Source organism: Capsicum annuum, chromosome 8 (assembly GCF_002878395.1).
Source record: "Capsicum annuum cultivar UCD-10X-F1 chromosome 8, UCD10Xv1.1, whole genome shotgun sequence".
NCBI classification, from domain to species: Eukaryota; Viridiplantae; Streptophyta; class Magnoliopsida; order Solanales; family Solanaceae; genus Capsicum; species Capsicum annuum.
The window spans coordinates 137,293,533-137,306,363 of record NC_061118.1 but is presented as its reverse complement, the minus strand read 5'-3'; the positions used below and the strand labels follow the sequence as shown (position 1 = coordinate 137,306,363).

Genomic DNA, 12,831 nt, shown 5'->3' with positions numbered 1-12,831 from the left:
GTTATTTCTCTAAGATAGAACTCAGACCCAACTACCATCAACTTAAAGTAAGGGCGTGTGATATTATAAAAAAAACCTTTAGAACTCATTATGGCCACTTTGAATATCTAGTCATGTCCTTCGGGCTAACGAATGCACCAAAAGCCTTTATGGACTTAATAAAAAGAGTGCTCAAGTAATATTTTGACATGTTTGTCATATTTTTCAGTGATGACATTTTTGTGTATTCCTGTAGTGAGAATGACCATGAAAACCATCTCAAAATTATGTTGCAAACTCTTAGAGATTATCAGTTGTTCGCCAAATACAGTAAGTTTGAATTTTGGCTAAGGTCAATAGCTTTTCATGGTCATATATTTTAATGGTGATGGAATTAGAATTTATCCTCAAAATACCGAAGCAGTGAGAAACTGGCCTAGATACATCTCTCTATTAGACATCTGGAGTTTCTTGGGTTTAGTTGGCTATTACCAATGGTTTATTGAAGGATTTTTGTCTATTCCATCCTCTATGTCTAGATTTACTCATTATAAAATTAAGTTTCAACGGTCAGATTCTTATGAGAAGACTTTTTAGGAGTTGAAGACTTGACTCACTTCAGCCAAAGTTTTGGTACTACCTTGTGGTATAGTTGAATTTGTTGTTTACTGTGATGCTTATAGAATTGGTATGGATTGTGTTTTGATGAAGAGAGGTAAGGTCAGAGCCTATCGCTCTAGACAGCTTAAGTCCCATGAAAAAACTATCCTAACCGTGATCTTATGTTAGCAGCTATTGTTTTTGCCTTGAAAATATGAAGGCATTATCTGTATGGGTGCATGTTGATGTGTTCATGGAACACAAAAGTTTGTAGTATGTGTTTTCAAAGGGAGATTTAAATCTCCATCAGAGAAGGTTATTAGAATTTTTGAAGGACTATGATATAAGTGTTTTGTATCACCCCAGCAAGGCTAATGTAGTGGCAAACGCCCTTAGTAGACTGTCTATGAGCGGTGTTGCTCATGTTGAGAATGATAAAAATAAGTTAGTTTAGGAGGTTCATCAATTGGCTAGATTAAGTGTTCGATTGGTTGATTCAGCTGAAGGTAGTGTATGGGTTCGGAATAGTTCAGAATCTTCTTTCGTTGTTGAAGTGAAGGAAAAACAAGATAAGGACTCCACTTTGGTTAAGTTGAAGGAGTCAGTCAGAGATCAGAAAGTAGAAGTTTTCTACAAAGGGGAAGATGGTGTGTTACGCTACCAGGGTAGAGTATGTGTGTCGTATGTTTATGGTTTGAGATAGTTGATTTTGGCCGAAGTTCATGGTGTACGTTACTCCATTCACCCAGGAGCCACAAAAATGTACCTTGATTTGTGGGAAATCTATTGGTGGAGCAGCATGAAGAGGGATAATACTGAGTTTGTAGCTAAGTGTGCTAATTTTCAGCAGGTTAAGGTTAAGCACAAAAATCCTGGAAGCACCTTGCAGGAGTTTAGTATTCCTACTTAGAAGAGGGAAGAGGTGAACATGGACTTTGTGATAAAGTTACCCCGTTCGCGTTGTTAGCATGATTCAATTTTGGTTATCCTTTATACAATGACCAAGTCTGCCAATTTCTTGCCAGTCTATAATTCCTATTCAGCCAAATATTATGCTAATCTTTATATTAGTGAGTTGGTTAGATTGTATGAAATTCTTTTGTCCACCATTTTAGATAGGGGTACGCAATTTACCTCTCACTTTTAGAAAGCTTTCAAAAAGGTTTTTGTACCTAAGTTCATCATAGTACTGCTTTTCATCCACAAAGATATGATCATGCAGAGAGGACTATTCAGACCCTAGAGGAGATATTGAGAGCATGTATTTTTTGAATTCAAGGGTAGTTGTGATGATCACTTGTTGGCTCTATTTGATGTTCTTTATAGGAGATGGTGTAGATAGCCTATTTCTTAGTTCGAGGTAGCTGAGGCTGCATTGATTGGGCTAAATTTGGTGTTTGAAGCTATGAAAAAGGTTCAGTTAATTCTAGAGAGGCTTAAGACAGCTCAAAGTCATTAGAAATCTTATGCAAACATGAGGAGAAGGGATCTTAAGTTTGAAGTTGGTGACTAAGTTTTTCTAAATATTTTTCACATGAAGGTGGTGAAGAGATTGGGAAAAAAGATGAATCCTAGTCCTTGATATGTTTACCCTTACAGAATATTGAGTCGTGTTGGGAAGGTAGCATATAAGATTGAGTTGACTTCATATTTGTCATCCGTTCATCTAGTGTTTCATCATATCTATTTATTAAAGAAGTGTATTAGTGATCCAGCTGTTGTCATTCCTTTCGAAATCACCGGAATTTAGGATAGCCTTTCTTATGAAGAAATCCCAGTTGAAATTCTTGATCATCAGATTCATAGTCTAAGGAACAAATAAGTTCCCATGGTCAAAGATCTTTGGCGGAATAAGTTCGTTAACGGTGACACTTGGGAAGCAAAAGCGGATATGTGAACCAAGTACCCTCATCTATTCTTCGAAATTTTAGGCTCACCTAAGTAACAAGTTTTCCTTAGATTATCTCTTGCTCATTCTCAGTTTCAGCCATATAATCAATTTCATATCATTGCATGCATTCACTAACAAGTTCAATCATGTAATTATGCTTCCAGTTATGCATATTTAGTATCAAATCTCAGTCCCTCGGTATTCTCAGTTTGGTCAGTCTCATTCGAGGGTTAATGTTCCAAAGGGGGAGATATTGTAATACCTCGTAAGTTCCTAGATAAATTCATCTCACTAATACATGTCAAAGGGGTCCAAGACATAGAAAATTTCAGTAAGTGTTAAGACTTAGTCATTCTCAAAGCCCCTTAAACTTCAATGATTTTATTTTCGACCTTCTCAAGATTCAATCATTGATTTTAAAGTTGATTCATGATTGGGGTAGTCAATAGTACGTCTTTGGTGATATTTTGAATATTTGGACCAGTGTAAGGGCATTGTTGGACTTCCAAAATAGTAGTTGCACCGAGATAAGCCTGCGGCGTGATAACGCTCAACTTACACCTCAAATTAGTGTAAGGCGGTCGTTGTCAATATATTTGCCCAACTTTGGAGTTAGGGTCGAATCCATAAGGAACAATGTGAGTGGCGATTAAACTAGTTTGAAATTATAGCTACAAGTTAAATTCAAACAATCAATATAAAAAGATAAAATGGGGGTTTAAGGTTTATAGAGAGAGAATTGTCACTTTCAATACTTCAATGTTTGTAATCAAGATAAATGGGAAACCAGAGCTATGTTCAGCAAGGGTTTCGGGAATTGACAGATACTAGGTAATGCTAGAGATTCTCAAAATGAGTAGAATAGTAGAATATCTCTGACGATTATATTATCTGAATTATCTCTTGACCTCACCAGATAACTTATTATCTAATTCTCTCAAACTTAGATAACTTATCTATTTCCAATGGGATGTTGTCTCCAGTAGATTAACCCAGTTACGGCATTAATCATTAAATAGAAGGTTGATAGCTTCTGAGTCCCTTTTGATAATTCACGTCCTCTAGTCTATTTCTCCATTAGAAGCAAATAAAACCTAAGGCATAGACTAATGTTTCTAACCACTAGATTTTAGTTAAAACGACAGAATTTTAAGATGTTTTACTACACTTTGAATCCATTAAATACCTAGTATCATATCAAACCCTAATCCTTGGATCCCATAACTCCGGCTAATGAAATTAGCCACTCATGATTTGATGAACGAAATAACAAGTTGAATTCATGATTATAATGATAAACTTACGAATGGATATAAAACAACAAGTAGTTTCTATGATTCATCACAAGGTAGAAACCCTAAAAATAGTTGATACGAAAACACAAGAATATTTTATGAAAGAGAGAAAAAATATGTCTCTCTCTTCTTAGAATTGATTCTGATAGATGAATTATGAATTAAAAACCCTAAAATATGCTATTTATACTAAAGCCTAATTAAGGAAATAAAATAACAAAATCACGGCTAGGCTCGGTTGTAGGTGACGACATATTGGTGTTGATTGTCAGGCTTCTGAAGGCGTCTCAGATATGTCATCAAAAGTCGTGCCTTCTTAACCTATTCTACCTCACTCTGACGATGTCCTCCGATGGCTTACCAGAGGAGTGACGGCGTGTAGCAAATGTCGTCAGACCTTCAACTTATTTCACCATGTTCTGTCCCACTTGACGGAATCTTCTGACAGCTTACCACACTTGTGACGACATATTGACAATGTCGTCACCTTCATCCAGCAACTTTTCTTCACTGTTATTCCTGACGCCTTTCTCTGGTAGCTTACCACATCTCCGACGGCTTGCAATAAATGCCGCCAGGCTCATATCAGCTCACTTGTACCAGATTTTACTTATTTTGTTCATCTTTCCTATGTTTTCCTACCATCCTTGCTACAACTGCAATATCACAAGAAAACGATAAAAAACAACCAAAAGTTGCTTAAGACTATACAATTATTTAGAGTTTAAAGCCTCAAATATGTTAGCATCTGCTCACACATCAACACCCTCAACTTAAAACAATTGCTTGTCCTCAAGCAACTACATAACACCCTACTACGATGCTTAACCAAGAGACACATAAGATACCTATCACAATTGATTATCAAGTTTAGCTCAAAAATCATGCCACTCTCCACGTTTAATCCAATTGTGCATACCCATGAAAATTAACAATGTGACCCAAAGGAATCAAGCTATGGCTTCAATTTAGAAACAACAACCATGCATGTACCAATATTACACTATCCAAACAAGTTAATAGCTAGCAATGCAACCAATGTTCCCTTAAAACAAAGAAGTCCCTCTTCACACATATATGAACTCAAGCATGTCAATGCGGGGACGGTCAAGAGAAACTTACTCTCAGAAAGAAATTCCAATCAATGCATGTCAAATACCATATGCTTGCCCTTATTTTCATTACTAAGGTGTCTAGACAGGTAAGTTAGGATCACTATAGGTCTTTTCTTCGGCTTTTAATGTAGGCTAAGGGCTGGTATTGTATTCCATGGCATTTAGACTGACTAAGCCTCCTTGGTACTACCTTAACTTTTGGGGTTCACTTATTAACCTTTTTCTTTTTTTTTCTCCTTTTCTTGATCACGCATTATTCAGGATAGATGTGGCTTTTATTTTTTATTCTTTTTCTTGTTCCACACCACCCAGCTTTTTATTCTTTTTCACTTATTCTTTTCCTTTTATTCTACCTTTCGTCATACATAGTTCACATCACTCACCCCTATGATAGCCACCCTCAACTTATGTTATTTACCTAAGTCTAGGTGCACAGTATCTAAGGAGGACCAGGGCCAAAACAGGTTCATTATGGTATAAACGGGAAGGTAATAGGTGTCATAGAAAGAAATGGTCAAGAGATATCATACATACTGGGAAGGTCTTTTTGGGAAAAAGTGACTTAAAAATCAAAATGGCCTATGATCCTATCCTAACCCCTATTTTCAACCAAGGTAAGACTAACCGAGCAAGTTTTGGATTTAATACACAAAGGGAACTAAGTAGTATCTCACACACACATGGAATAAAGGTTCATGACAAGCTACTACCTATCCAGTTTATGCGATAGTTTAGAAGTGGATATCATGTAACTAGTACTAATGCCATAACAAGATGCACAGTGGTCACACATAAATATATACACACAGTTATAAAATAGACCAATGGAGAGGTGTTTATCAGTCTCAAAAATCAACAAAAATATGTCAACTGCTTTAGATACTTATTTTTCTCCAGTTAACCACAATACATCACAAAACAAACACAGTACGCCTAAATATGCCGGCTCTACTAGGAACAAGACTCTGGGAAAAAGAGGCATGGCAACAAAAAACAGAGGACATCAACACCCATAAGTAGCCCAACCCTCAACTTAATATCATGCATTGTTCCCAACACGCCAAATCAAAACAAGAGAGTTAGAAATATACCTGTGGCACCATGGCTATGAAGATCTAATATCAATCACATAATACAAATATAAACAACAAATTACCTTGGGTTACCTCCCAAGAAGTGCCTAGTTTAACGTCACGACACGACCCAACTCAGGTTTTTCCTCCACCTTAAGGATATGAATTTCACCCTCAACTTAGAGTCTATCCTCTTGCCTCGCTCATAGGGAGGTGGTACAAAGATTAAGAAGCCGACTAATGAATGATGCATAGTAAACAACTCCACTGTAAAGTGAGGTGTTTTTCTATGATGTTTATCAAGTGTAAAACAAAGAATATAGGATTCTTGTTCCTCATCTTCACAGTCTTTCACTAGTTTAGATGATTCCACAATCAAGATATCATCTAAACATAATGTGGAAAAATGCTTCCAGTGTCGCCCAACAAATGCTACTTTAAAATTTACACTATCCTCTACACACTCACTTTTATTCATTTTCTCAACATTTTTACTTTGAATTGGGCTAGAGTCTTCATAAGAGATTCGCTTGGATTTTTCTTTTGCCTCTAGCAGTATTTCCTTAATCTTGGCATCATCCCTAATGGTTGGCTCAGTTAGTTGGGAAATCTCCAAGGGTTGATCAACATCAAGCTCATCATCAGTATAGGAATCTTACTCTTCATTGTCACTCTCTTTCATTATTTTAAATGATTCCATAGACAAGATATCATCTAAACATAATGTAGAAAAGTGTTTTGGCTGATTGACCTCAAGATCCATCTCTTCTATCCTTTCTCTTTCCTTATTAAATGCTCTAATGTATTGACGTATGCCACATATGGTATCATTTCTTGTGTCTATATGATTCAGCATTAGTTGAAGCATAGCTTTAATGTCACTCTTTCTAGTGCTGCGTTCTTTCTTTTCTTGACCATAAGACCTCTCATACTCATAAGAAGAACTAGAGCTTGGGTTAGCGAAATAGGGGGAGGGGGAATTGGAGCAATCACTCCAATGTCCATCATGACCACCACATAAAGAACAATTATACTCCCAGTAGGATGGAGATGGTGCAGACATCTCTCTCTAGGGAGCATATCTACAGTCATGCTAAAAGTGGGGTCCATCATAATATGGACATGGATCATCCAGGTAAGATTTTCAACCATCAAACTCACATTCATTCCATGATGCCATAGTAAGCAATAAGCAAAAATAAAGAAAATCTACCTAACACACGAAACAAAGCAAATCACAAACAAATATTAACAAGTTCAAATTCAAGCAAGTAAGGTAAAATTCCAAACTAACTTTATACGCCAAATTGTTCCCCAGCAACGGCGCCATTTTTGATAACGCTCAACTTACACCACAAATTAGTGTAAGGTGGTCGTCGTCAATATATTTACCCAACTTTGGATTCGGGGTCGAATCCACAGGGAACAATGTGAGTGGCTATTAAACTACTTTGAAATTATAGCTACAAGTTAAATTCAAACAACCAATATAAAAAGATAAAATAGGGGTTTAAGGTTTAGTGAGAGTTAATTGTCACTTTCAATACTTCATTGTTTGTAATCAAAATAAATGGGAAACCAGAGCTATGTTCACCAAGGGTTTCGGGAATTGATAGATATTAGGTAATGCTAGAGATTCTCGAAATGAGTAGAACAATAGAATATCTCTGACGATTATACTATCTGACTTATTTTTCGACCTCAACAGACAATTTATTATCTAATTCTCTCAAACTTAGATAACTTATCTATTTCCAATAAGATGTTATCTCAGGTAGATTAATCCAGTTACGACATTAATCATTAAACAGAAGGTTGGTAGCTTCTGAGTCCCTATTGATAATTCACGTCCTCTAGTGTATTTCTTCGTTAGAAGCAAATAAAACCTAAGACATAACCTAATGTTTGCAACCATAAGATTTTAGTTAAAATGACAGAATTTCAAGATTTTTTACTACTCTTTGAATCTGTTAAACACCTAGTATCATATCAAACCCTTATCCATGGATCCTATAACTCCGGCTAATGAAATTAGCCGCTCATGATTTGATAAACAAAATAACAAGTTGAATTCACAATTATAATGATAAACTTACGAATGGATAGAAAACAACAAGTAGTTCCTTCGATTTAATCACAAGGTAGAAACCCCAAAAATAGTTGATATAAAAACACAAGAATATTTTATGAAAGAGAGCAAAAATACATCTCTCTCTTCTTAGATTTGATGTATGATAGGTGAATTATGACTTAAAACCCCTAAAAGATAGTATTTATACTAAATCCTAATTAAGGAAATAAAATAACAAAATCATAGCTAGGCTCAGATTTAGGTGACGACATATTGGCGTTGATCGTCAGCCTTCTGATGGTGTCTCAGATATGTCGTCAGAAGTCGTTCCTTTTTAACCTGTTCTCCCTCACTCTGATGATGTCCTATGATGGCTTACCAGAGGAGTGAAGGCATTTAGCAAATATCGTTAGACCTTCAGCTTATTTTACCATGTTTTGTCCCACTTGACGGCATCTTCTGATGGCTTACCACACTCGTGACGAAATATTGAGAATGTTGTCACCTTCATCCAGGAACTCTTCTTCACTGTTCTTCCTAACATCTTTTTCTAGTAGCTTACCACATCTCTGACGGCTTGCAAGAAATGCCGTCAGACTCATATCAGCTAATTTGTACCAGATTTTACTTATTTTGTTCATATTTCCTATGTTTTTCTCCCACCCTTTGTACAACTACAATATCACAAGAAAATGATCAAACACAACCAAAATTTGCTTAAGACTTTGCAATTATTTAGAGTTAAAAGCCTCAAATGTGTTAGCATCTGCTCACACATCACAGCACCTACTGTAGTAAACCGCAGTAGATCCCGTAGTGCTTAATCTAGTCCACCACAGTGGAGCCCGTCGCACCCGCTAAAGTCCACCATACCAGAGGTTGCAATGCCCTCTCTATCTCGCTATGTGTTTTTCCATCTTTTAGTCCCATTATTTTTAATGGAAATAGGGTCTTTTGCCACCCAAATTAGTGCATAACACAAAATTAAAAACCCCAAGGAGAATTATTTGACCCATAACACATAATTTCTATCCAAGAAAGTAACCCTTTTTAATAATAAATCCTATCCTCCTCAAAATTCAAGATCAAATATCAAGAAAGAAACCAAGAAACTCCGTTAATTCATCAACTAGGGTGTGTGGGGTTATGAACATGGGCTCTCTTTCAACCTTATGCCCAAATTGAATAATTATAAGATTTAATTGACTTGTTTTGAATAAGGGTTCATACCGAAGTATGTATGTTCTTAAATCATACAATTTTCATGAGATTTAAAGCTTAAATAAATCTGGAATTGCGTATGTCTATATTTTAATTACATGATTTATATTATGAATGGGATCTAACTATCTTGACTTGTTATTGTTGAAGTATTTCAAGATTGTTATTGTCCATGAATTTTATTTTGAATTGAATGAATTTAAAGCATGGGTTTTAATCCGCAAGTTTGAGTATTGAGACTTCAAGAAAATTATTCTTTGAAGTATTCTTTGATAATCTTATGTAAAGATTTTAAGCAAGAATTTATATTTTGATCCTAAGATAGGATAAGGAATCCACATTATTCATATGATTATGATTTAAATAAAAGAGAAGCATAACTAGTTTTCATTATTAACCCTTATGCTATTTTAAGGTTGATTTCTTAAAGGTTGAGCATATTAGTAAAGGAGTAGTATTTAGCACCGAGTTTGGTATGAGTCCAAGGTCGCATGCCCTAGAAATACGTGCCCCCATAAGTCCAAGTCCCAATATGGGTTAAGTATATTAATCACGTAAGTTAAGGTTATATTCTAATGGAAAGGGTAGGACATCTTTCCCCAACGGGAGCTTTCCCATCCATGGGTAAGTCTCTGGACTCCATGATAGCACATATGTTGTATATCGGTAAGAAGAACCTCCCTAAAGAAAATCTTTTAGAAACTAAGTTTCATGTCTCATAAAGTTTATACTTATGCTTCATTACTCATGCTAATGATTTTACAACTTTTGTTTTCTTCAAGCTCAAGGTGAGTCATTTACACTTAGCATGCATTCTTTACAAGTTTATATGAACGTTGAATTATTGTTTAGCTTATGTACACCCACACACTAAGTACATTCCAGAAGTACTGATCCACATATATGTCTATATACTAGATTGTATTATAATATAGGTCCTAGTGCTCAGTTCCAGCAGCGTGATTGAATTCAAGAATCTCCACCTACGTCCTGATTTTGGTGAGTCCTCATAGTTTGAGTACCTAATTTTTTAGACTTTGATACTGATGTAGTGCTTTAGTTATTTGGTTTTAGTTTAGTATGAGTCAGTTAGGGCTTGTCCCAGTAGCTCTCTAGTTAGAAGTAGAGGCTTGTTCGACTGTTTTCAATTTTTGATTTCGAAGTGTTGGTGTTAAGATTTATATATTTAAGACTTTTAGTTAATACATTGAATCATTATTTTAAGATTTTATTTTATATTTTACCTTTATTATGGGTTCCAAATTTTTTAGAAGGCAAAAAGAGGTTAGCTTGGGACTACTTGTATTTTTTAGCACCGTGTGATGTCTAGAGGGTATTTCGAAGGCATTATAAGAGATTAAGGAGAAGTAAGTGCTAGACCTATCTTGTTGCAAATCAAGAGTGTTGTAGGTGGAAAAAAAGTAATGGTATTTGAGATCAGTGGTCATGGTACTTTACGGTACCAAGGGAGGTTGTGTGTTCCTGACATTGATGGGTTGTAACAAAGGATCTTGGCTGAGGCACAAGAATCGTGCTATTTTTTTGTCCCTATTCTTTGATGATGTATCATGATCTAGAAGAGATGTATTGGTGGAACAGTATAAAAAGATATGTGGTTGATTTTGTGGCCAAGTCTATAGTGTGTCAATAATTAAGGTTGAGAACATGAGGCCAGGAGGGTTGTATCATGAAATTGATTTGCCCGAGTGGAAATAGGAGGTGATCAATATGGATTTTGTTACCCGTCTTTCATGGTCTCAAAATAAATTTAATTTGATTTGGGTCATCATGGATAAGATGACAAAGTCAGCTCACATTTTTCCACTGAGGATTTCCTTGAAATACCTAGACTTAAACCATTGAAAAATAACTTCATTTTTGTGCCTCTGAGTTGGGTACGACTAGAGACTTGAGTTGTACCCTTGGTCTTGACTCGTACACACCTTGCCCTTCCTTTTCGTACCATGATCTGTCTATGATGGTAGCATACTATTTTCTATATGACATGACCTTTCCTTAATCGTACCCTTGCATAACAGTCATATACAACTCAATCATATAGAGGGTAGTCTCCATTTAGAGTTGAATGTTTGTATACAGTTTGTGTATACGACTAGGGGGTGAGTCATACCATTTGGTTACGACTCAAAAGTGCTCACTCGTACCCAAAATAGTAAGGTTAACCTATGCGAAGGCTAGGGTACGATTTAGGGTACCTCTCCTACCCTAGGCCACGATCACTATAGGAGCCATATAGAGGAGACATACCTTTGCATGAAGTCATTTCTCAACTTTTCACTAAGGTCCATTTGGTCATTTTCTTTTCCTAAAACCCTAAACCTTCGCACAATATAAGGCATTGTAGCCTCCAAAGTCTGTATTTTACAATACAAACACTCCAAAATAATCTAAAAAGCTTCTTGAAGAAATATTAGAGGCTAAGGTTTGGAGGGACCTCATAGAGCGGCAAGACGAATCCAAGATTGTTGGTTTGTCATCTTTGTAAGGCATGCATATCTTACCCTATTTAAATTCTCTGAATATACGCATTTTACACTTGTATTAGTTAGTTTACATAGTGGTTTTGAAATCAAATGCAAAGGGTTTTGTTGCCTAATGATATATGATGTTACGTTTTACTTAGACTTATTATTAAATGCAATATTGATGATGAATTGCTTCTTTGAGTTCTTTTTGTATGTGTATTAACATGAGGGTATTGAGTAACGCTAATCTTGATAATATATACCATAGAAATTGACTTGTTGAACATATGCACCCAAGGTGTTTGTGAAAATATCTAAGTAAGTTGTCTAGTCATATGTTGTTCATGTATTTAACTAAGGCAATGACACAATTTAATATGGATAAATAATATATGGTATTATAAAGGAATTATGAACCATGTGTGATGCAATTAATAACCTTGGTTGTTGGCTAATGAAAGGGTAAAGTCCCTAGATACAAAGATGACCTTAAATTATGAGTCAAACCCAAGTGTGGTGAAAATATGGCATAGAATTGTTGTAAGAGTCTTGATAATCGTAACTTACGTTGTATATTGAATTAAGTGAATGCATTGTCCTATTAAGATGGTTGATCAGAAAAAGGCTCCCATTAGGACCATGTGGTCATGAGTATTGTTGAATTGGCTAATGTGGTTAAAGTCCTTAAATGTTGTATTGAATATATGTTGATGCTTGGGCAAATGGTTACAGTCCAAAATGCTAACTACTGATAGTAGTGATATATTAAGGTTAAAGTCCCTTACCTTATATGATGGCTTGAGTTTGAAGTCCCTTTCCTTATGAATAGGTTGAGATTGACATCCCTTGCCCTATGATATTATTCATGGTTAAAGTCCCTTTCTAAAAGAAAGATCTTAAGGTTAGAGGACCCCACTGAAAGCAATGAGTTATGGTTAGAGTATATGTGTAGCATAAGGTTATAGTTCCTTTCCTAATGTGTGAGGATAAGGTAAAAGTCCTTTGGCCAATCGGATGTGTGTATGGCTTGAGACCATTATTTGAATAATTGTATATGCGGTTAAAGTCCTTAGCAAACAAATGAGTAAGCATGGTTAAAT

The 12,831-nt window shown here is 35.7% G+C and overlaps 1 long non-coding RNA gene across 1 annotated transcript in view; it reads left to right on the top strand.

The window, feature by feature from the left end:
* The window catches only part of LOC124886753, a 45,491-nt gene extending 35,245 nt beyond the window's left edge, over nt 1-10,246 (top strand). The window contains exon 3 of the long non-coding RNA XR_007044155.1: nt 10,164-10,246. This is a non-coding gene — a long non-coding RNA (uncharacterized LOC124886753). The remainder of the gene's footprint in view (nt 1-10,163) is intronic.
* Nucleotides 10,247-12,831: the final 2,585 nt, after the last annotated feature.